Here is a 24,831-nt window from a genome sequence, read left to right as displayed (position 1 = left end):
TCCTGTCACGTTCACGTCGGCATTAAATGCTCTTTTTTTCTCTCTCTTTTCTTTTTTTTTTTTGTTTGTGCATTAAAGATTTTTATTAATTTATTTTTATACGTTTCCTGTTAGTCGCAGGAATATGGTAATGAAGGATAAGGATCCATACGATTCTATGCAAGTAAGGAGTATCTCTCGATCAACATAATACGATATGTTCAATTAAGAAATATTAATGAAAATATAATGGAATAGTCTGTTGCAACGGCATGATGAATAAACTGATCCTTAAATGACGGAAAATTAATCGTATCCAATTTACTCTGTCATCTTTCAATATTCTGATCCTCGTAAATATAGAAAAACAAAATGAAGATGAAATTTAACGATCAATTATTTCTCTCATCAATCCTAATTCATTTCTTGGATAATAAAGTAAATGGAAAAATGAAATCACTTCGACCTACGAGATCGATAAACGTTCCTTGCGAATAAGTTGCTATGTTGTTAGCCGTCGAAGTGCTTAAAAGTGCGAATCGCGAGATGAGAAGCAGGACGAATCGTGATGAAAGGAGGGCCTGCGCCGGCGGCGTCAGAGGCGTCAGAACTGCTTCGGGTATCCTCTTACCAAGAAGTAAGTCGGTTACCAATCGATTCGAGTTATGCGTACGAACCTCTATACTTTCTACTTTCATTCGCCGTCTCGTATTACCAAGTTGATTTCTTCGCTGTATAATGAACCGATAATCATGTGGGTAGAAAGAGAGGATCGAACGAATGAGAAGTGAGAAAATTCCATACTTTTTAGAGACGATTTTAAAATTCTATGCTAATCCCATGGAATAAATTTTTCTTTCGGTTGCGTTGCTCTCTGTGATTTACTCTGTCGGTACATCAGAGATACCCGAAGAAAAGAAATAAGAAAGGAAGAAAGAAAAGAAGGTAGGAAGGAAGGAAGGAAGGAAGAAAGGAAGGAAAGAAGGAAGGAAGGAACAAACAACAGCATCAAAAAAAAAAGTAACCAAAAAAGAAAAAGAACAAGAAATTGCTTACGAGGTTGAGTCGTGCCACGTTGGGGAGCAAAGTTCGTAAATTCGCACAGCCGGTTCGTGCTTGTCGGCGGCACGAACGAAACAACAAATTTATCCGAACTGTCTTCCCTCTCCTTCTCTTTTTTCTCTCTTACTCTTTCTCTCTCTCTTTCTCTCCCTCTCCTTCTCTGTCTGCAAAGAAAAAGGTAGATCCTACTCGTACTCCACCTTTTTCGATTCCTTCCTCCTCCTCCTTCTCCATCTCTTTTTCTTCTACTACTCTTCGTCTTATAAAATAAGCAAAAAAAAGAGATGAATAGATACATAGAGAGAAAGAGAGAAAGAGAGACCGGTGGTAACCGGATACTTTTTAGCGCGCGCGTTGCCCGAACCAATCCCGATAATTAATTGCACGGAATCCGCATCGTGCCTTCGCGTATCTTTCCAATTTCTTCTTCCACGCCGGGTTACCCCCGCGAGATGGGTGACTTCGAAGAAGAAAAGGAAGAGGAGAAGGAGAAAAGAGAGAAGGCTGGGATTCCATAACACGCTTGCTCCCTTCGATGCACCTAACCGATAGCTGACCCACCTCCACCTCCATGTCCCTACCTCTCTTCCTTCACCTAAGAGAGTCGTCGCTTTCGCCGTCCTTCTTTTCCTCTTTTACCTTTTCAAGTATCGTCCTATCGATTCTGTTGTGTCGTAGAATTCTACGCTCGAACGAACATACAAGTGCCTCTCTTGGAAATTAATTTAAATTCGCACTTCTGTCAAGAAGATCTTTTGAAAAAAAAAAAAAATTAATCAAGCCTAGCGTTAATTCGTCTCATAAATCGAGACTCCTTCGAGATTGAAATTTCAAGTATGACGGTAGGACTAATCGAATATGGTTTTAAGCAATGATTTGTCGTTAACGTCCAGATGAATAATCGAGTCTGATCTATCTAAAAACTGTATTTAATCGTTGATCTATGACCGAGTCAACGACCACGATTATTCTTCGTTTCGTGCCGTAATATCCGTGATTATTAATCTTTGTATTTTTATCCCAATCAAATGTGATATTATGATTCGTTCTTGCCATCTTATTTTTATACGTTTCGTTCATTTCTATCGATTACTTTATTCTAGCAGTTTCTATATTATTATTTTTTAATTACGGGTAACCTAGATTACCGAGTTACGATCCTTCATGATCGAGATAATATTCAAGTACGAGACGATTAACAAATCGTTTGACGATCGTAAGATAATCCTCTTCGTTTGAAAATGCTAATATTCGGTGCGAAGTAAGCCATCGTAAAGGATACTACTAGAAAACAGATCGCACCTACTTAAAGACTCGAGCCTCGAGTTCTCCCGCGATATATATTCGATTCCGCCAGAATATATTTCCTAACGTCGTCGTTAATTTAGTTAGCGATCTCGCGTAATTTGTATCTTCCCTCTTTCTCTTTTACCCAGGATCCTGGTTCCAGAAATATCACTTGGATTATAACCACGTTATACGATCTAACCGGTATTATTAAGTTCGATTTTTAAAGGAAGAAATTATTGGATAAAATACAAATTAAAAATACATACCTCATAAAATTATTTTTTATGGAGAAAAATAAATACCTTATATGTTAGTTCTTATTACTCGAAAAGAAGGAACGGACTATGGTAATTCTCACACAAATCGATCGAAAAATATCAAGACTATTTTAAAATTGCTACCGGCACTTCCAGCCTTTTGCTATTCCTGCTTTCCATCGTTGTCGCCATTGCTGCTAGTCAAGTCGCATACTGTTATAACGATCGTTGTTATCCGTAACCGCTATTTAAGTTACTCCCTCAGTCGCAAAGTCGTTCTCTCTTCCTCTCTCTTTCTCTCTCTCTCTCTCTCTCTCTCTCTCTCTCTCTTCCTCTTTGGCAGTACAAAGATAAGCGAACGTAACGGTACGCGCTATACTATAACATTAAGTTCGAACCAGATATACGTTGGTATACCTACATAGCACCAACGAGTTTGCCTAGCTTCTAATCGCTCGTGCTGATAATCAAGAAGAGCTTTCTAGAATCCTTGATTTCGTAGCACTTATATCGTATCGTAACGAATGAGAAATTTTAAGGAAGTCACGGAAAATCCAAAGGATCGTGAAGAATAAAAGTCTTCTAAAACTAGACAAATTATAATAGATTTCATTTCGAAATCTAAAAATAAACCGGATGAAACTCTTGGGAAGAAGAGAAAAAGAAAAAGAAAAAGAAAAAGAAGAAGAAGAAAAAGAAAAAGAAAAAGAGAAAAGAAAGAAAGTACGAGACAAACGAGAAGAATAATCCTCTCCTCTTGCAGGATCCCAACCGATTTAATCTCTGAAAGCTATGCGAAACCTTCTGAGGCATATATCAAAAACGTTAGAATCACGAGCGTGCATATGCAGCTCGTGCATATCCACTGTGCGGTCTTCTCATGCATGGAGAGAAAGAGAGATAGTAGAAACGCGAACGGAAAAGCATTTCCCCGTATCTAAATAATCTCACAAAGGGAGGATTTAAAGAACGAGGCACACGGCGTGCAACGATGCAAATTACGGAGGCTTCGTGACGTCGAGCACGGAAGAAGAGAAGAAAAGAGAAGAGAAGAGACGACGACGACAACGACGACGACGACGACGAAGAAGAAGAAGAAGAAGAAGAAGAAGAAGAGTAAAAGAGAAAAGGGGAAGGGAGAATTTCTTTAAACGGCTCGCGTATCTCCTGTAGATTTCCTGAACTCGTCGTCGGTTCTCTTTTCTGTCTCCTTCCGTCGCTTTCGTTCCGAAGAGGAACCGGCTCGTGTACAAACGTAGGAACGCAATGCAGATAGATAGCATTGTGTAGATGTGCGTGTGTATGTGTCTGCTAAGAACGGTGGACGATGAAGGAGAAAGAGAGAGAAAGAGAGAGAGGGAAAGGAGGAAAAGGACACGACTAGCGGCACGTTTGAGTATTCAAGTCGTACCGCATCATAAACTGTCCGCCCGCGGTCCTCCCTCTTCTTATTCCTTCTCTCTCTCTCTCTCTTCTTCTTCTTCTTCTTCTTCTTCTATCTCTTTCCTCTCCTTTGCTTCTTCTTATTCTTCTTCTTTGGTCTCTTCTACCTATGTTACCGACTATGTGATACGTCTGTACGAACGTCAGTTTGCCCTGCACCCCTTGCGAAACGTCCCTTCGTTGAAAGAGAAAGAGAGAAGGAGAGAGAGAGAGAGAGAGAGAGAGAGAGAGAGTCATCGTACTCGCCGAGAAGAAAGCATGCTTCTGGTTTTCTATGCCTCTGTCGTGAACATAGCAAAAGGAAATAGCAAGACATACGAGGACGTTCGTGTTTAACCCCTGGCCGATCGAGATTCCCTCAGCAACGACTCTATTTTAAAGTTACTGCAGTTGGAAACATATGAATTTTCTTTTCATATCAAAGAAAGCAATCGTTTCCTCAATCCGAAAGTTTAAGTTTAAGTTAAGGCGCGATGGGAAATCATCGTGAGAATTTCATTCCGTTTTATTCTCATAGTGAAAGCGCTGAACAACCTCGGAACAACTACGGAATCGTTGATCTTTTCGATTAGAAAATTGCTTAGAGGAGAATAAGACGCACTTACGTTGTTTTCTTTTTTTCTTCTTTTTTACGATTCGTTGTTCAACGAATGTATACAACGATCCGAAACATGACAATACAATTAATGACAGCGATACATATCTAATTACAATGCCCGTATTAGGAAATTGAAAAAGGGAAAGAAAAGAAAGAAAAAATACGAGTCTAGCTCGTTCGATTTAGCACGATCGTGAAGAAAAAGGAAACAAGAAAAATCATTTTTCAAAGTCTACGTAAGTAAATACTTGTGGCATAAACCGGATCGATAAAGAATTTATCTGCCATGAAGTCTTAGCAAAAACCTATCCAAATGTCTTTCGAAACATAGTACGAAGAAGCCGATTAGAATTAATAATCGTTCGTACTGTTACCATTGAGATAAAAACGTAAATTCCTGTCGTTGACGTCGACATGAAAGCAAACGCATAATGTACTTTGCGTTCGGCCAGTTAATTTGCATAAACTCGACGCGTACTTTCGTCCATTGTCTCGAGTTAAACGATCGGTAGAAGTTATCTTCTTCTCCTTCTTCTTCTTCTTCTTCTTCCTCTTCTTCTTCCGCCTCCTTCGACATTGTAACGTCTTGTCCTATCCCAACGTGAAATCAATGCGGCGTTATTGCACGCCGTCATCGAGATAATCGAAAAACAGCGACGTACATCGATCGATGATAATCGAGAAGCTGGTCGCGATATACCGAAGATAATCTCGAAGCTAGTTCTATCTCTCTCTCCTTCTCTCTCTCTCTCTCTCTCTTTTTCTCTTTCTCTGTTTCTCTCGCTCTAGCTCGTTTACTCTTTCTTTCAAAACACTACGTCTTTCTATTGCAACTTCTATTATCAGCGTGATCTTTACACTTTTTGTTTCATCATTGCAAAGAAACCCTCGATCGAACGGACGTCGATCTTGAGAGAGAAACTAAACCGAGATAGATTACATAAAAAGGAAAATAAAAAAAGAGAAGAATAAAAAAACGAATTGAACAGAGAAAAAGCAGAACGATCTATCGAACGTTCGTATGACTCGCAATTTTGTTCGCGAGTTCGTCGAGCGATCACCTTTCAGGAACACCATCGAAGGGCTCGTTAAGACCGTCTCATTAAGCGACCCTTTCCCCCTCTTTTTCACGGAAATTACGGTACTTATCAATGCTCGAAAGGAGCATTACAAACAATAGGCAAGTCGAGAGGAGACAGAGGAGTAGGAAATGTCGATTGATCTCTCTTTTTTACCTCTCGTTTGCAAATGCTTCATTCTCTTTCTCTATCTCTCTCTCTCACTCACTCATTCAATCTATCCTTTTCTTATTCTTTTCGTTCATCTCACTCTCTATCGTTTCGTCCGGTCGGTCCGTTCTCTTCCCTATGTCCTATCACCAACGAGACCGCTGCACGAGGCATTGGCTCTAATTAACGTTGACAGTAATTAACATAAATACCAGCGCTTCCTTGCCAGGAACTGACCGCAGCGTCGTCCTACGGCCGACCACGACGACGATCCCCGTTCGCGATTCAACTTCTTATCTCGCGATTCCGTGCTAATCGCTCGCTTGTTTCTACGATTTCTCCGTACGAGTCGCCTTTTCTCCTCCCCTTCCGCAATTTATCATCCGGCGAAGACTTACCTAGAAAAAAGATAAAGAACAGATCATTAGAGACTTTCTTATCGAATACCAAGAGTATAATAAAGACGATTAAATGATCATATGTGCACAGGTGTATATCATGGTTATTTAAATTTTATATTTATATGTAAAAAAGAATAATAAATATTCCCCAGTTTGTCCGAAGTAAAAGAAAGATGTTTAATCAGAGTGTCGCTTAATCGAACCGATTACTTTTATGAACTTAATCGCCAAAAGTTACGAAGCACCGCTTCGAAAAAGGAGATAATCGATTTTTCAAATTTCTCCAAGGAAAACTGAACTTCGTTTGCCGGCTGAAATAACTCGGATAACGATAATCGATGTGCAAACCGATCGAGATATCGGACTTGCACGCACACGGAAATTAATAGCACGACGGTTTGCGTGTTTTAGCTTCACCTCGATTAACGCGAATTCCATGACGGTGAATGAGCCTAAGAGAAATAAAAAAAGTATGAAGTCTGATCCTAGACTGGATTTCTTATAGTTCTCTTTTATTTCTTTCCTACGTTTTTTCTTTTTTCGTTGAGAAAGGAAAAGGAAGGGAAGGATCTTTCGATCGACGTTTCATTTCTCTACTTTTCGTTCGAACACACTCGTGAGTACGAAACTATAAAAAGAGGAAGAAGAAGAAGAAGAAGAAGAAGAAAAGGAGGCGGAAGAAGAAGAAGGCGCTGGATAGCAAGAGCAACGTTTAAAGAAAGAAAGTGAGAGAGAGAGAGAGAGAGAGAGAGAGAGAGAGAGAGAGAAAGAAAGAGAAAGAATATCCTGATGGTATTCTCGAGAGCCTCTAACACGGCTCATTAGCCTACAGCGTCGCTAATGAAAGCTCGTTACCCGGGTGCATGCATGCCGTGGAATGAAAAAGAGGGAGACGGAGATGCTTCCAGTAAGAAAGAAAGAGAGAAAGAAGGGTAGAAGATCCAAGTACACGAAGGGAAGCCGAAGACACCCCGTTGTATTTTGCACCCGGTGACTTAGTATTCGCTGGCCGCCTCCGCAAATACCCTTCGCCCCTTCGCCAACTCTCTTTTCTTTACTCTCGCTTTTGCTCACTGACGACGCGTATAAATACACTGTGCGCATAGGCTCTCTCTCTCTCTCTCTCCCTCTCTCTTTCTCTCTCTTGTTCTTTCCTCTTCGACTCGACCCGGTCACCTGGCTTTCACGGCTTGCTTGAAAGAGGAGAGGACCTTATCTGGAACCGCGGATCTAAGTTGATTGGGTGCGAGGTACAAGGCACTCTCTCGCACCCTATGAACGAGAAGGAGAATCGAACAAGACCGAGGACAATCTAACCTTCGACCAGAATCATTTTCTTCGTCGTCTTCCTTATACTTTTTCTTCATCTTTTACTGTTTTTCTTTTTTTGAGTTTTTTTTTTTATCGTACACGCGGAATACCTGTTTGTGTAGTTTCCGATGATACAAGTTTTTCTTCTTTATCTTTCCTCTTTCCAAGAGATATTCGTTAAGCTAAGATGGGGATTTACGATCGAGAAACAAATCGTTCGAGGAGTCAAAACCATCGAAAAAAACTATCGATTTTGAGAGTTATGAGAAGGCTCGGAAGCATTTTTAGGTGGCTGCGTAGAGAAGAGAGGGAAGAGAGGCGGGACACGACCCCGTAAAAGCTTCGTTACCCCCCCGAAAAGAAGTGGTCTCCATCGTGGATGAAAGGAGCCGACTGGTAGACGCGGAGAGGGTGGCCTGCGGATGGTTCTTTGCACCTTCGCCGCTTTATAACTGCTAAGTGTACCCAAATCCCATTCCATGTCATAAAATTCTTAGAGGGCTGCGTCGTTCGCACGACGGGAGGCGTACTATGTCCTTCAGTTTCTTCTTGTATCTCTTTCTTTCTCTCTCTCTCTCTCTCTTTCTCTCTGTGTGTGTCTTTCTCTGTCCTTTCTTTCTCTTTTCGCTTAAATACAGATACCACCTTTTTTCTTCCTCTTTTCGATCGTGTACCAGGTATTAAGAGCAAAAAATGATCGAAAACTTTGTCTCGAATAATTTGATATAACCTATTAACGATATTACGAGCATGAATAAGAATAAGTATTTTACATTATACGAACGATGAAGATCGATCGGCGACATTGAGGAAGGTATCATCGAACAAATGACAGAGTATGAAAGTGTAGATACAGTTTCGATTAAAAAATATGAGGAAAGAAGATCGAAAGACGAAGGAAGGAAAGAAAGGTAGGATACCTAAGGAGGATGCGGAAGAATGAAAAGGCGGAGTCGAGAAGGAAGAAGGAAAAGAAAAAAAAATAAGAAGAAGGTAGAAGAGATATGAACGAAGAGAAAACAACGCGGATCCATCGAGAGCACCAACAGGATCAGCAACAGACAACGTTGGAACGTCCGAGCGTTATTAGCCAGGCGGATAGCGCGCGGCTTCCTTCGCGACGCATCTCTCTCTTTCTCTCTCTCTCTGTATCTCTCTCTCTTTCTCCTTCTCCCCATGCTCCCACCATATTATTACGCGCAAAATGGCTCATTATTATCATTATTATTTCATATTTCCTTCGCTTCAGCATCGAGGCTCCGAAAGCCAGCGCAAAAAGCAAAAAGCCTACGAAATTAATATAAATAAAAGCGCTGAACCAAGCCAGCATCCTTCGAGAACGCTAAGGAAAGAGAGAGAAGAGGTGGGACGAAGAGATAAACAGAAAGACGAAGAGACCGCGCTTATGGTTGTTAACGGCAGGAGAAAGAAGAGGGAGGAAGACAGAAAGAAAGAGAAAGAAGAGAAGATGGTTGTAGTGAGACGGTGGCTGGAGTGGGGTGCGGCCGGTATTAACAATAATTATTGGTTCGAGCCTCTCTCCGTCCGCGATCTTTCGAATCTCAAGATCACAAGTGAGATCAATTATGTCCGTCTGATTAGTCCGGGCCTCCGATCGGTGTACGCGAGCATTATACGACGAGCTACGATCCTTCATGTGTGCGACTTACAGCATCTCTCTTTCTCTTTCTCTCTCTTCCCTACCTTCAAGCCTGTTTGAGTGGTTTCCTCTCGCAATAAGAGAGACGAAGAGAGCAAGATAGAGATAAAGAGAGAGAGAGAGAAAGAGAGAGAAATATCTCGCTCGTATCGGCGTTATTATGTGGAGCAACTCGCTCTTCGTTTATAAAAGCCGCTCTCTCGTTCTCTCTATCTCTCTTTTTTACGAAACGCCCGTGAGTAAATTCTTCCTTGAAAATAAGAATGGCGATCGTATTATTCGTCTCTTTTTGGCCACCGTAGACCGGCAAAAATTGCATCGACCGTCCTCTTTTTTTATATGGACCGACGTACTCTTCTTCCTTATTACTCTTTTTGGAAAGATCGTGGAGAGGGAAAGAGGACGAAAAGAAATTTTGCGTTCCTTTTAAAAACTCTATCAAATCATTCGTTACAACAGCCAAACGCTAAGTATCGTAATTCGAAAGATTTAAATGTCCAATGGAATCATTGACGTGTCCGATATATCGCAATAACCCTATATAACGATTATATAAGCCATGTTACTAATATGTTTAAATCACATAGATGGTCATCGTGAAAGGTCAACACGGAACGCAAAGATACGATAAACTCTCGAACCAAAGATCGTTGTACACGTGCATACGTCCTAGAAAGTATACACATGCATATGCGTGCAAGTAGAAAGGTAGTTTGCTATGGTATCCTCCAGCCTCTCTTAGTCCCCATAAATTTCGTTCGGCGATACTTTACGACACGGTACCGCCCCATGTCATTATCGCGCATGGGGGAAGCTACGTGTGGAGATAGAGAGACAGAGAGAGAGAGAGAGGAAGAGAGAGGAAGAGGGAGGAAAAGAAAATCGAACTACTCCTGCAACGCCATTTCGCATTTAAGGCTTTTACCAACTTTTTCTAAACTTCAAACCAGGTCTTTAACTAACTTTACACTGGGATATCTATCAGGAATATCATTGCATACCTATATCTAATTATGAATATATTTAATAAGCTAATTTTTGTATTTTTATATAACGATGCAAATAAGCATTGCATTTATGATCAGTATAAAAAGAATTATCTTCAAAGTGGGTCTTTAATGGATCTCGTTAAGAGTCAATTTTTTGCGATGAAAGAAATATGTTCATCGAAAATATAGAAGAGAAACATTGAAATTAGCACGTAGATCAAACAGTCCGTCTCGAGTAGTCAAAACGACATGTTGAAACGATACGATAAGACTCGTTTCCTTAATTGAATCCTCGAAGAGAGATCCGTCTTACGGATTAATCGTGCTTTCCTTCGTAACGCGAGATAAAACACGTCGTGTCATGAGAAGTGTCAAACCGGACGGCATTCGCTGACAGGCAACAAGGAGAGAGGAGATCGTTCCGCGAGGAATCGCAGCGTATTTTATCGAGCATCCTCGGCCTCTTCTTCGTCGAGGTTCTGCTCGTTGCTCTGAATACGACGAGGACGATGCTGAGCGTATGAGAGTTGTTCCATCCTTTGGTCGTTCACGAACACACGCGCCAACCTGGTCACCTTTTTACGAACAACTTGTCACCAAGCCGATTTGTCGCGGCGTTTCGCTGCGTTCCATGGCGTTCCGTGGTATTCCACGTCGGGGGAACAAGGTAAAGAGAGGGTAAAGAGAGGGTAAAGACAGAAAGAATTCTCAAGGACCAAGAGAGAGAGAGAGAGAGAGAGAGAAAGAGAGAGTGACTCTATCCTCACAGACTAGTAGAACGTAACAGATTGAAAAAGAGAGTGGAAGAGACGGAAAGAAAAGAACGCAAATATTCGTGAAATTTTCGAGGATACGTTTCGATCAAAGACGTTCCTATCAATTTCATTCGAATCTTACAATCGGCAAGTAATCGAAAGAAAAAGAATAAGATACACGAGCTTGGATGCATTAAGCGTGACAAAGGATGCAAGCGTAGGAACGCACCTTTTCCCGAGGTGAGAACGATTAATAGCCAAGTTCTCGCTCCTCCTTCCACTCTACATCGTTCTCTGTCTCTTCTAGATCGAGGTTATCCAACGAACCTTGTGGGGTTATCCTTTACACGAGTTCCTTCTCGGCCCCAACAGGATCGAGCCTTCTCTCTCTCTCTCTCTCTCCCTCTCTCTCCCCCTCTCTCTCTCTCTTTCTCTCTCTCTCTCTCTACGAGCGCGCCCTCTCTTTTGTGCCTCGTACCGACATATTTATCTGGTTCCTCCCCTCTCAAACCTCTATGAGAATTTCCTCCTCCTTTTCCCCTGCTAGTTTCTCATCGTGCACGATATCTTCCTTTCTCTCTCTCTCTCTCTCTCTCTTTCCCTCCCTCTCTCTTTCTCTTTCTCTCTCTTCTTCTGCGTATATAACGTAATAGCAATTTAATCAATAAAATAAGAGGATCGTATTGGCTTCGAGACTCTGCAATAATTACAACAGAGAATTATGAGCGCTTGTACTTGATCGGATCTATAAGCTCCTACCCTCTCTCTCTCTCTTTCTCTCTTCCTTCTCGCTTGCTCTTATTCTTTATCGGGCTATCTGTTCTCTTCCTCTTCATCATCATCCCTCTCCCTTCTTTTACTTACTTGCTCTCTTTTCTTTTACATCCCACTCCAGTCTCCAAGAAAGAAACTTTTTCAAAGAGCTCCTTCAACCTTTCTTCTTTATAACTAATTTAAACAAATTCTTCGATTCCTCGAAATATTATCGGTTTGCAAAGTTGCTGACGTGTACTTTGACCCAATGGTAGTCGAGAATACCAGAAAGGATACCTATGACCAAGACTTCTTTCTCTCTCTTTCTCTCTCTCTTTCTCTCTGTCTTTCTATCTATCTATCTATCTCTCTCTAAATTACTGTATCTTTCAAGCAGGAAGGAGGTAGATGATGATTAAGAAGGAAAAGAAGATGAAGAAGAAAAAGCAAGTAGACCCTCCTCCGCAGCTGTACGCACCATGACCAGTTTTTAATCAATATTCAAGTCGCGATTTTGATTATAATTAAACAATAATGACGGAATAATGATTTATTACGAGTAATTACTAGTTTGCTGGTTAAATCAAAAGCTCCCTCCCCCTAACCCTCCCCCCATCCCCCACACATACACACAACCCCTTTTCTCCTTTGCTTCCACTCGCATCTTTCTCTCTCTCCTTTGTTCTTCTCATTTTTCAATAGTCTCTCTTTCTTTTCTTCCTCCTCGGGCTTTCGAGACTCGACATCCAATGTTCATAGGTACTCGATCCTACATAAGTACGAGCAAGGTTCACGGCCGACCTTGACGAGGTTCATTTATCAATGTTCGCTCTATACGGAATGAAAAACTTGGAATGCTTCTCCCCCACGATGCAATCATAGAATTAGAAGGGATTTAAATTAGTAGAACAAAAATTAAGTTATGTGAAGAAACGAAAGAAAAAACAAAGAAAATATATGAGAAATTAATCAAGAATAACTGTTTTTCTTGATCTTGTTATGAAGAAGAAGAATAAAAAAAAAAAACAGGAAAAAAAATCCACTATATCGATTCGCATAGACATTAGCGATAAATTAACACAAGATATATGTACGTGTTAATAAAGATAAAATTGTAAATTTTAAGATCCGTTTTACGAACCGTTATCCACGAGTTTTCCTGATCTCGAAATGTAAGAGTACTTGTATCGAGTAGCACGTACTTACTTTACTTACTTACTTACTCGAAGCATCCGAGTTCGTTTATATCTTCTCGCGATATTAATCATCCACACTATGCCTGTGTTTTAATGTTTCGCATATTAATTACGGCTATCGCATTGCCGCTTATCGTGGCCAAGTATCTAAACTCGAAACACCAGGTGCAACTAGACGCGTGAAGAAACGTGAAGAAAGTGCGAAAAGGTATAGTCTCTTCGCACGTGGGAAAATAATTAATCTAGAATTAAACGAACTGAATAATATAGGAGATCCTTGTTACGTCTTCGAAATATGTGAAAACAAATCTAAAGATATTACGACGAAGATTAATATAATTAATTGAAAAGTGTAAGTACAAACAAAGAGAACGATAATAGTAATCTCCGAAGGGAATAATCGAACGAGTATTTTCCCTTTTCTCCGATGAGTTATTAATTATTATATCTCATTAATTAATGACTCGTGCTAAGCTGTTTGATACTTTGAAGGATAGAATGTAGAAAGAAAGAAAGAATAGGTAGGAGTACAAATACAACAAAGACGATGATAATGATGATGATGATGATGATGATGATGATGATGCTTCGACGTACCGATGCATGTTAAAGAAGAATAATAAGAAAGAATGGATCGGTCGAAACGCGTGGACGTATACTCGGCTGCATGCATTAAAATATAACAATGGAGCGTTGACAGTCTATACAACCACGCACGGTGTAGCTAACAATGAGCTAGAGAGAAGAGGACATGTCTCTTGATTCGGTAGGTCTTTGCCTTTATGATTCTTTAACTTCCCATTGACCTCTTCTACGACTAAACCGGGAGATAATATCGATCATTGGATAAGTTAACATTATGTAAATATCTTGTACGTACAAGCAATAGAACAAATAACGTTCGTTGTATAATTTCAAGCAATACAAAAAATTATTTCCCGAGTAACCGATCGTTTAGTTTTTAAAATATTGACTTTATAGTATAACTATAGTACACTAATTGTAAACGTAACTCATACCTATCAAACGTTAGCATGAAATAATGAAATAAAATATATAAACGTGTTATTTTAAAGTTACATAGCTTTATAAATGTTTAAACTTCGACCTTCGAGACAACTCTTGCTTTCCTTTCCCAATACAATCCAAGAGACGTTGAACAGGCGTTAGTATAACGTTAAAGCCAGTGGAGTATTACGTATGCCTTGGAAAAGAAGGCGCATAAGGTTCATTAGTAAAGACTAATATAAATCGCTGTGCACGGCACGCTAACGTTTAACCATTACTTATAAACGCAGCGTCTCCTTCGGTAGTGGAGAGAGAACTAATTGACTCGTGCTACCTTGCCACGAGTTATGTCACTATTTATGCTACGCGCCGATCCAACAAGAGTATTTACTACTCTCATAGTAGCGCAGTATAGCGCAGCCCACAATAACAAAAGCACGCGAGCATAGAGAGGACGTGGCGAAAGGCAAGAGTTTCATTAGCGACAACTAATACCGTACACGCCAAGTTCAGTATAGCGTAACTATCATACCTTGTAATACAACGCTAGCTGATAGTGCCTTCGCGAAGGCCGCGGTTGCCTATTAAGAATCCTTCCAAGAGAATAGTATGGTTCATTAGCGGTCAGACGACGACACACAACGTGAGTGCACGATGTCACGAGTTGTGTCGCGCATATACTAAAACGTAAAACGAAGATGCTCGACGTCGATCTCAATTTTCCTAGGCGCAAGGACAAAGAAAGAAAGAGAGAGAGAGAGAAAGAGATAAAGATAATATAAGAGAAAACTTTCGTCGTGCTCAAGGATTAGCTTCCTCATTGGTAATAACTTGAATCGAATGTTGAAGGTTTTAAAAATGAATCCCCGATATGGATAGCTTCTCGTTAATTTCATGTCACGATGAGAGATATCATGCTAACGTTAACGATGTTAAGATAAACATTTATAACGAATCATCACTGACAAGTTTCTCATTATTTTCTAATATTTTCAAGGAACAGGAAGATAATCTTTATCACGAAAAACGATGAAAACGATCAAACCGATTCGATATGCAACGTAACCGATAATGGATTGAGGTTGACGGTTTATAGCCGTTTATTAGCCTACCATTAGGAAGCCATATTTTTTAATGACAATCGGTTCCCCATCGCCATAGTGACTTGACATAAATCCATACTGCAACGGATCGTGAATCATAACGAATACTCTTCGGCGTTTAATATCCACCAGCATGGCATCGCGAAGCTAATCGACTCGTGCCACATTTGCTACGAGTTATTTCACTATTTACATACAGGTTACGCTCTAAATACAGTGTTCGCGTGCGAATTCATTGAATAAATTTGAAGCAGTCGTCGCTTTATTTAAAATTTAACAACCTCACCTTATAGATAGTTTTCATCGCGATTCAAAAATTCGAGTGGGAAAAAATACATCGTCGTAACGACGACGAATCCTCCGATTCTTTTCAAATGTTCTTTTTTTTTTCTTTTTCTTCCTATAAGTAAGTATCATAAAAGGAATACGTTTTCTTAGCTCGACGAATATTACGAGATATGACGGGGGAGAGAACAAGCGCGTATGATGTTATGCGGAAAAGATTTCAAGTATCTACATGAAAGGTGAAGAGAAGTAGTAGGAGGAAGAGAAAAAGGAGAGGGGGTTGAGAGAAAGAAGAGACGGATGGAACGAGGCAGATTTCAAAGGACGGAGAGCGAGAAGGGATCAAAATTACCCGACGCGAAATTCCTCGCTACCAATCAGCGTGGAGATAATTAAACGAGAAGAGGATACTTCGTAAAGGGGCAAGAGAGGAAGCGGAGAGAAAAGAGGGAAAGAAGATAGGATCGAGGGAGGGGCAGGCGTGGCCCTCTTCGAGAATGATGGAAGCACCACATAAATCGAGGAAGAGGTAGAGCGAAAGAGAGATAGAAAGAGAAAGAGAACTTACTAATGTAAGTTCGATGACGAGTACGTTTGAAGAAAAAAGAAAAAAGAAAAGAGGGAAGAAAAAAGAAAGAAAGAAAGAAAGAAAGAAAGAATAAAAAAGGACCGAGAAAAAACTAATAGACAAAGATCGTGAAATTAGTTGGAAACTATCGATAGTTTCTTCTTGATCGAAGTTTTTTAATTCTTAGGTAACAAATCGAGCAACGTATCGAAGACGAAGTACGAATGATTGTTGCGGTAGAAATCGAAGTGTCGAGAGTATAGCGGTGACCAGAGGTACAAGAAATTAATTAAGCTGCGCTCGCATTAATCGGTAGGGACCATTTGTTACGAAATTAATTTACGCGCTACTTTGACTCGCTCTGCGCTAATTAATTAACGGTCTTTCTCTTTCTCTTTCTCTCTCTCTCTCAAAGAAGAAGAAGAAGAAGAAGAAGAGTCCCGATCGAGATTCGGTCCCCCTTGACGGGAACGAAGAAGGAAGATAGAGAGACAGAGGGATAGAAAGGAAAAAAGAGGAAGGTAGAAACGGGTGAAAGATAAAGTCACCAGGTGACTCGACTCAAAGTCGAAAGGGCGGAGGTTGAAAGGATCTCCATAGAATAAGAAAGAAAGGAAGAGAATGCAAAGAGGACCGTTTCATGTTTCCCGTCAAGCAGCACCACGTTTCGTCCATTCGTTCGTCTTCTCAAACACGCCTAAAAGCCCAAATATTTGAGACCTATACCCGTTGGACTCCTGTAAATATCGTAATGTTGAGCGCTTATTCGTAAGTTTCTGTTGGATTCTTTTACGGTTCCCTCCTGTGCGCTTACTTTCCACCATGGTGTTTCTATAAAAGTCAGTACGTTGGTGCATCTAGATGGTTCGCAAACGAGTTCTCTTCGAGGTGAAAGAAGCTCACCAATAAAAGATCCGTATTGCCGTGTCTCTTGATAAACAGTGTCGTTCTTCGTTTCGGTTGGCGGTATTCTTTTTCTCTTTCTCTCTTTCTCTCTCTTTCTCTCTGTGAGTTTAGGTGTGCGGTAAATGAAACGTGAGGGGGCACCTCGAGGCAGCACATTTGTATTTCGACTTATCGTTAAAAGCAAGTACTGCAAGATTTAATATTGACTTGACTCGATCCCTCGTTAATCGCTTAATCTCGCGATTTCGTAAAAAAGAACAAAAAAGAAAAAGAATAAGACAAATATATAATTTAAACCTAAAAAGAAAAGAGAATAATTTTACCGAGCAAAATTTCTTCGATCGTGAAGAGTACGAAAGAGAAAAAGATGGGCTTTTAATCCGCAAAGAAATCTCCTTTAATATTTTCTTTTTTATTTTCTTTTTTTTACTGCCCTCTCTTTCTCGTATCATTGAATCAGCTTTAGCTCGCTTTTTTACGATCCTTCGTTCGTCCCATACTTCGAGATATCTATATGAAAAGAACGAAGAAAACAATGATCATCGTTATCGGAAAACTTGGAAAAACACGATATGGCCGACTTTTCTATGGAAGTGTGAATCTTTCGAGATCTTCCGTGCTACCGGATTTTTAATGCGTTTAGCGAGCGGAATAAAAGGTTGGATGTTTTATCAAAGCGATATAAAGACGATGGCGACGATGGCTTACCAAGGCAATGTAGCACCTGCTCGCTAAATGCTTCGCTCCTTTTCACCTTCTTTTCTCTATCTCTTTCTTTCTCATTCTCTATCTCTTCCACTCTTCGGATTCAACGGTCTACACACGTAATTTCTGGTCTGCCTTTGCTTTTCTGCCGCCACACGAGGATCCTCCCTCTTTCTTCTGTTTATTTAATTTACCTTTACATCGGACGGCCATAAAAGTGCACTCCAAAGTACATAAGAAATGCCTATCAACGTCTTTCCTTCTTCTCCTTCTTCCTCTTCGTCATTCTTCTTCTTCGTTCTTCTTTCTTTCATGGAAAAGCACGAGATTTCGAAAAGGTCTAAGCGATAAAATGCGTTCGCAACTACCGAAGATGGCGACGATAAAAGGTTTCTATCCGATTTGACATCTCTCGACGATTGTAAAATTCTACGTGGACTCAGTGTTTGTTCTTTTTATATATATATATATATATATATATATATATATATATATATATATAAAAATGACTTAATGTTCGATATAAAATAAATATTAAAGTTTGTCCGATCGATAAGAAGTTGTGGGTTTCGTCAAAATTTATTTATAGCACAGTAAAAGTTTAAGAAAAATGTTGACGTCCGATTTTCGATTACGAATCTGAAAAAAAGATTCGTCGTAACGTCGCGTTGTAGGGACAACTCACCGAAGAAGCTGGTGCATCTCGAAGTCGAGACAATTTGTCGGTAATTACGTTAAAGCCGACGCCTTCTCGCTGGCATACAGGAAGTCAACGACCGAAGAGATAACAAAACCGGCACGGAATTGAAATATCCCGACAGTGGGTAATACCAGCTCGCTTTATCTCTGGAATTCAACGTTCTCCTCTCGGAAGAACGTAAGAGAGCCGTCTTCTTATAGGTCCACAAACCGATATCGGTTCTCTTTCCGTCTCTCTTTCTCTTCAACTGAGTGTTTCTCTCTTTTTCCCGTCTTTTCTATCTTCCTGGCAGTCACCAGCTCGCCACGGAATCCCTTCGATTACCGTTCGAATAACGTCTAGTCGAGGTTGAAAGGAAGAAGAGACGAGTATATTAACCACAGAGTGAGCTCGTCGGAAAGTATATATCTTAGAGGTTATTTGCCAAGCTAATTGAGCCCGATGATGGCTCGTACGATTTAGATATCCACCGTTTTAGCTACTAGATACATACCTTCTTCCGTAATCCTCAACGAAAAAAAAAAAGAAAAGAAAAGAAAACATTAGAGAAACGGATACGGTTTAAGATCCGTTTAAACTACCAACAATAACATGATACCTCTAATCGTTATATCCGAACGCAGCGTGTAATCACGGAGACACGTCAATTATCGCGTTTTTATTACAGGGTCAACACCACACTTGCGAACGTTTATAATTCTCCGAGTATTTTGCGAGACCGAACGAAGGGAAGTTCTTATCGCGAAGGAAGAAGTGTTTGGAAGAGTCGATATGGGATAAAATGTATAGAGAGGGGTAAAGGAAGGAATACGCGAGTCTCACGAAATGGAAGGACCGATAAAACGTAACTAGTTCAGACGACCATAACCGTGGAGGCCATTAAGGACCCATATCTCGCGGCTCTTTACAGCCTCCTTGACGAAGTGAGCAGATGGAGAAAGAGAGAAAGAGAGAGAGAGAGAAAGAGAGAGAGAGGAAGAAGTTAGTTCTCACTGTCTCCTTTCGACATTCCATTCGTAGCCCGCGGCCACCGAACGTGTCAGCGAAATCTCGAAAAGCCTCGTAAAAACTCGCGTAAAGATTCCACCCGCGAATACCGCAAGTCCTTTTCTTTTACCTCTTGGATTCGTTACTCTGTCTTCCTCTTCTTTCTCCTCGCGGACTACGACGACAACAACGTCCTTCTCTCCTTACTCTTTCACGCTTGTTCGCGTTGATACTGCCTGACGGTAAGATACTCGACCTTATCTTCGCTATGGGCTTCGGCTCTTTTTCGACATAGTTTTGTACTCAGTCTTTCTTTTCTCTCTTCCTTTCTCCTTCTCTCTCTCTCTCTTTTCGTCTTATTAGTCTCTTCTTCGTACCCTGATTCGAGGATTCCTGTCAAGGGTGGTCCGTGATACGGATGATTGGAAACGTACATGAAATCTCAATTTATTCGCGTGAGTAGAGAGACACGTTTAAGACACTTTCTGCGCGTTGCATTATAAAGAGATTTTCTTTTTCGATATTATACGAATAACTTTATTGTATGTATTTAATTAATTGAAAAAGAAAAGAGATAATAAGATAAAAGTGAGTTTGGAGACGGATTTCCCTGTATTATTTCTCGAATTCGAGTTTTCGATTAGCTCGATTTGTTATATTCGTATTGAAAGGAAAAGAAAAGGAGAGATCGAAAAGGATCATAAAAAGGAAAAGAACAAGTTTGGATTCATTGTGGAGAGACGGTAGTTTAATACGCGAGTAGTAATAAGTCAGTAATAAAATGTTGCACGGTATCATATCGCGGTAAGTAATTGCTCCACGGAATAGTAATTAATTATTTTGCTTGAATTATTACCATGCATTATTCGGATTACTTACGGCGAATTATATGCCCTGTAAGAAAGAAAGAAAAAGAGAGAAAGAGAGAGAGAGAGAGAGAGAGAGAGAGAGAGAGAATGATTTTCTTAATAATTATTCGAGCAATCGCATACAAATAATTCTCTCAAAATATCAATAGCTATTTCTCGTATGACAAGCAGAATTCTTTTCAACTATAGATAAGTATAATCGAATTAATTTGACACGAATCATTCTTTCCTGTTCATGTTACTTCATTTCGAGAGAAATGTACATAGTATCTTGATCGTCACACTCTTTTCTACCTATTTCTCTCTTTCTCTCTCTTTCTCTTTCTGTCTCTTTTAATCTTATACTCATAATCAGATAAATACGAACATCCGGCATATTACACGCGATACTTAATTACGTGCCACGTCCTCAGTTCATAAGTATGATGTTGACTCGAGGAATTCTTACGAATGATGCATTCCGTTGCAAGAGATCCAAACTCTTATGTGTCATCGAACATTCCGTAACTAAATTAATTACAATGTATTTATCAAAGCGATGTTAGACGAAAATAATAAAGAAGGAAGAAAGTGCGTACATACGTACGTATGTACATACACTCACACAATGAACTCGTTTAAAAGCATTTCCAACTAGTTATGGACTTTACGAGGAAAGAGTACAAGTTAGTAAGAAACGATTTACGATTGAAAGTCGTAATCGGTAGGAACGAGCACAGAATTTATTGTGGGATTTAACTGCGAAAGTTGCAAGAAAGAAAAACAGAGAGAGAGAGAGAGAGAGAGAAAGGGGGAGGAGGAGGGAGGGAGAGAGAAAGTAAAGAAAAAGAGAAAGAGAAAGAAAGATAAGTTTCACATGGAAAAGGTTTAACCGTGAAAAGTTTATTTTTACGACGGTATAACGTGTAGGAGTGTTTATCTAATGATAAGCTTGAAAGATAACCGACAAGATTTAGGTCTTTTCTCCGAGTTTTGATAACCCTTTACTTTTACACTCTCCAAACGTTCTCTTATCGCATATGTTCCTCCCTTAAATAAAAAATACGAACGTCCATGCATTAGAATATATTCGAGGATGTTGATGATTTTTTAAAAAATATAATAATGAATAAATGATACACCTTGTCGTAGAAAATATAATGTATCATTTTTATATACAAGATTAAACATGGATATTTGACGAATAAATAAAACGAACGAGCGAACTGCCCGTTCGGATAATTACGACGAGGTTGCTCATTGAGGGCTAACGAGGACTCTTATCCGGTCTACGGAGACTACTCATGTAGTACACGTAGTACGCCATCCGGCTTAAATCGATCGATTATCCTCAAGATCATAATTATTTATATCAAAAGGCCAATTATCCTGCGTGTTCGCGCATGCTCCACGTCGATCCGGATGATTGAACGCGACCTCCGATTTCTCTGATCATCTAATCGTTGGATTTTCCTAAATCAAAAACGAAAGATAAAGAGAGAGAGAGAAAGATAAAAAGAAGATTAAAACGAAGATGAACATTTAATGATTCATTCGTACGGTCGAACTATCAACGTTGACGAAAAATTATAAAAATTAACATAAAAGAAAAAAGAGAGAAAAGAGACAAGAAACGAATGATGTTGCGTAAACCAAAATTAACGCGATCGATTCAAAGGATTATATCGAATATACGAGAGACTTATTTCGTATCGAAGGATCCGCAAAAATCTCTGCGCGAAGGCTATTAACGACTAAACATGTACAGCGTGTAAGCGGCCGATCCAACGCGATAAGAACGAAGAACGTTTAATTGCTTCCGAGATACTCGCTCGTGGATTACGTTCCATTGTTTCTATATACTTCTTTTTACGAGATTAAAAAGAAAAGAAAAAAAAAAAGAAAAAGAAAGGCAAAATTTGAAAAATGAAGATCTCGTATTTCCTTTACGATCACGTCGGTAAATCTTTTTCTAGGAATTTTAAAAGTCCTCTAGTCGTCCTCTAGTAGTCGAGGGAGAAAAAGGAGAAAGAGAGAGAGACAGACAAAGAGAAAGAAAGAAAGGGAGAGAGCCTCGTAACCTAAAGCAAGCAAGAAAATGAACGTTCTTAAGTGCGAGAAAGAATTAGTCGACGATATCGCTCGTAACGAGTTTGGTTATCGAGGAAGCATTAACGCTCGTTAACGACGAACACTTCGTAATCGATTTAATCGTGCGATTGAACAAATTACATAGAAAGAAGGGACACGATAAGACAGGAAACGTCAAATTCTGTTCGTCAGCTTTTTCGAGAAAAGGAAAGGTCTCCGAGGAGATCGCATGAGTTTCTTATCTCAAAGAGAAATAAAGAGAGAAAGAGGAAGATAGAGAAAGAAAGAGAAAGAGAGAGAGAGAAAAAGAAAGGGAAAGAAAAAAGAGAATTTAAAGGCCAGCTATAGTTTAGATCGAGTAGCGAGGGAGGAGAAGAAAATGAGGATAGAATGGACAATTTGAAAACGGTAGGAGGATGATTTTAGAGAGCTTCGAGTCCTCTCGGTATAGATTTTTTCGCGTCGCTCAGGCCGTTTCTTAATTAATGCCAGCCGCTTAGAGGTTCGGCGTTTCGTTATTACAAACGTAACGGTCGTATTAGTCGCGTCTGGAATGCCGACCAATCGACCAACGATGGCGAAGAGTTTAAGAAGGAAAGACAGAGAGAAACGTGTTAGAAAGAGAAAGAGAAAGGGCAAAACCACGGTCGCACGATGGACCGCAAATCTGAGAGTTTATATGCGAAATCGCGGTAAGATCTTGGCGGTCCCCAGGACGAAGTAGTATCGAACGCGTTAGGAACCGCCACGAGTGGAAATCGTTCGAGTTTAATATCCCTAGTAGATCGTTCTCTCTCTTTTTTTTTTCTTTTCTATTTTATTGTAATTCGATTCGTTCACGTAATTTGTTTCTTCGTAACATATGGCCCATGTCCACTAGATATTATTTCTTCCTTTTACATAGGTAACCTTTCGAAAGCAAGAACACCGTATTATCTAGTGGATTCTCTTCGAACTAGATCGATGAACTTCTTGCCTCTAATCGTTCTCTTCCACCTGTACTTAGGTTACGTACTTTGCGGTTTAGCGTACATTCCATACTAATTGGATAGTTCTTGTTCTCCGATTCTTCTATACCTCTCTATCCGCAATTCTATCCGCACGAAAGAAATTCACGAACCGTAACGAACGACTTTAAAAGAACTAGACGAGTATTGCTGGATGGACGTCGTGTTACGTCATTCGCAAGTAACTTAACATTTCGATTTCGCGAAGACAAAAAGAGAAAGAAAAAGAAATAGAAGAAGAAGAGAAAATACAAGGATACCTCGAGTCGTACTTATCGGCTATGGTTAACAGAAACGACACGTTTAAAAAAAATGTCGATAGGAAGTAAATAAGTACCATATACTTTATGATCGAAGTAGCACGTGTTCATCGTTTCGTCGTCGCGTGCCGATCATACAAGCGTCGTCCCTCTTGTTTATAAAGTAAAGAGAAACCATGGATGCAGCCGGTGTTTTCCTCCGGTCCTGGACTCGAACGAGATTAGGCCCCGTGGTGCGTACCTATATAGGTAGGTACGTGTTGCCCGGCATAAATCCGGACCCCCTCCATAAATTGCGATACGGTAGCATTAAAGTGAAAATAATGTATGAAATTTGCCTTTTGATCATTTTGTCGGCCGCCGGCGTGTGGCTTCCGCTTATTCTTCTTTTCTTTCTACTCTCTTTTTATTATCTTATCCTCCCCCTTCACTACTGGATCTTAGGAAGATACGTACCTACAATATGATCTGCTATTCCTTGCCCGAAGGAAACATCCACCTTCAAACACTATCGAATTAGAACCGAACGACGTTTCTTCTTTTTTTTTTTGATTTTCTATATTTTTGTATTTTTATTTATTTATTTTTTTTCATCTTTTAATTTGTTCTTTTCTTAATTACGACTTTTTAAACCTACTTTTATGTATCTTTTTAATTATCTATTTTGGAACTTAATTTTATTTACCTATAACCTTGAATCTTTCCTTAATATTTATTAAACAATATCACGGTAATCATGCGATCACCAAATTCACTCAGTTGAAAAAAAGATGACACGTGATTAAAAAATGATCACAGGAGTAAGCTCGAATACAGGTCGATAAACTTTTTATTTAATGCTCGTATTCCCATTGATTTTTGCTTGCTTTTCGAGAACAACGATTCTCTCTTTCTCTCTTTCTTTCTCTCTCTCTCTCTTTCTCTCCCTTTCATTCTTCTAAAGATACATTCGGAATCGCAGGATTAACTCGTATAACTCCGGCTTATCTTCCTTAGCGTATTCCTTTGCAAGGCAAGTCTGTAGAAAATTATCGCGCACAAATTTTACAGGTGGCCCCTTGGTAGAGAGCAGGACGATCGTTAAAATACCGAAAAGAGAAAAAGAGAAAGAGGATCGGTCGTTCGGGTCATTACATTGGTTGATAATTAATGGTGACCGCGGCATCCGCATAGTGAACGAACGACAAAGAGAGAAAGAAAGAGAGAGAGAGAGAGGGTTAGAGAAATAGGAGGAGGATCGGCAGCCAACGATCATTCAAATAATATGCAAGCTCATAATTAATTTACCATCCCTCGAGAAAGGCTGATAGGCAGCGAACACAATTAAGAAATGACGCCTTCTTAATATTGGAGATGGTGCCGAATTAAAATTCGCTGAAGTAAAAATGTTAAAAAGAAAAAAAAGGAAGAAAAAAAGATGAGGATAAAGGAGAAAGAAAG

At 39.8% G+C, this 24,831-nt stretch overlaps 1 protein-coding gene across 2 annotated transcripts in view; it reads right to left on the bottom strand.

Moving 5' to 3' along the window:
- Positions 1-24,831, bottom strand: part of LOC127067747 (protein dachsous) — a 277,837-nt gene that overhangs the window by 137,636 nt on the left and 115,370 nt on the right. The window contains exon 2 of one of the 2 annotated variants that reach the window (XM_051003052.1): positions 6,071-6,256. The exons of the other annotated variant lie outside the window; for it this stretch is intronic. The gene's annotated coding sequence lies outside the window, so the exon portion shown is untranslated. The remainder of the gene's footprint in view (positions 1-6,070; positions 6,257-24,831) is intronic. 2 annotated transcript variants of the gene reach the window in all.

This window comes from Vespula vulgaris, chromosome 11 (assembly GCF_905475345.1).
Source record: "Vespula vulgaris chromosome 11, iyVesVulg1.1, whole genome shotgun sequence".
Classification (NCBI taxonomy): Eukaryota; Metazoa; Arthropoda; class Insecta; order Hymenoptera; family Vespidae; genus Vespula; species Vespula vulgaris.
The sequence above is the reverse complement of the archived record's forward strand: the minus strand, read 5'-3'. Positions and strand labels throughout refer to the sequence as shown.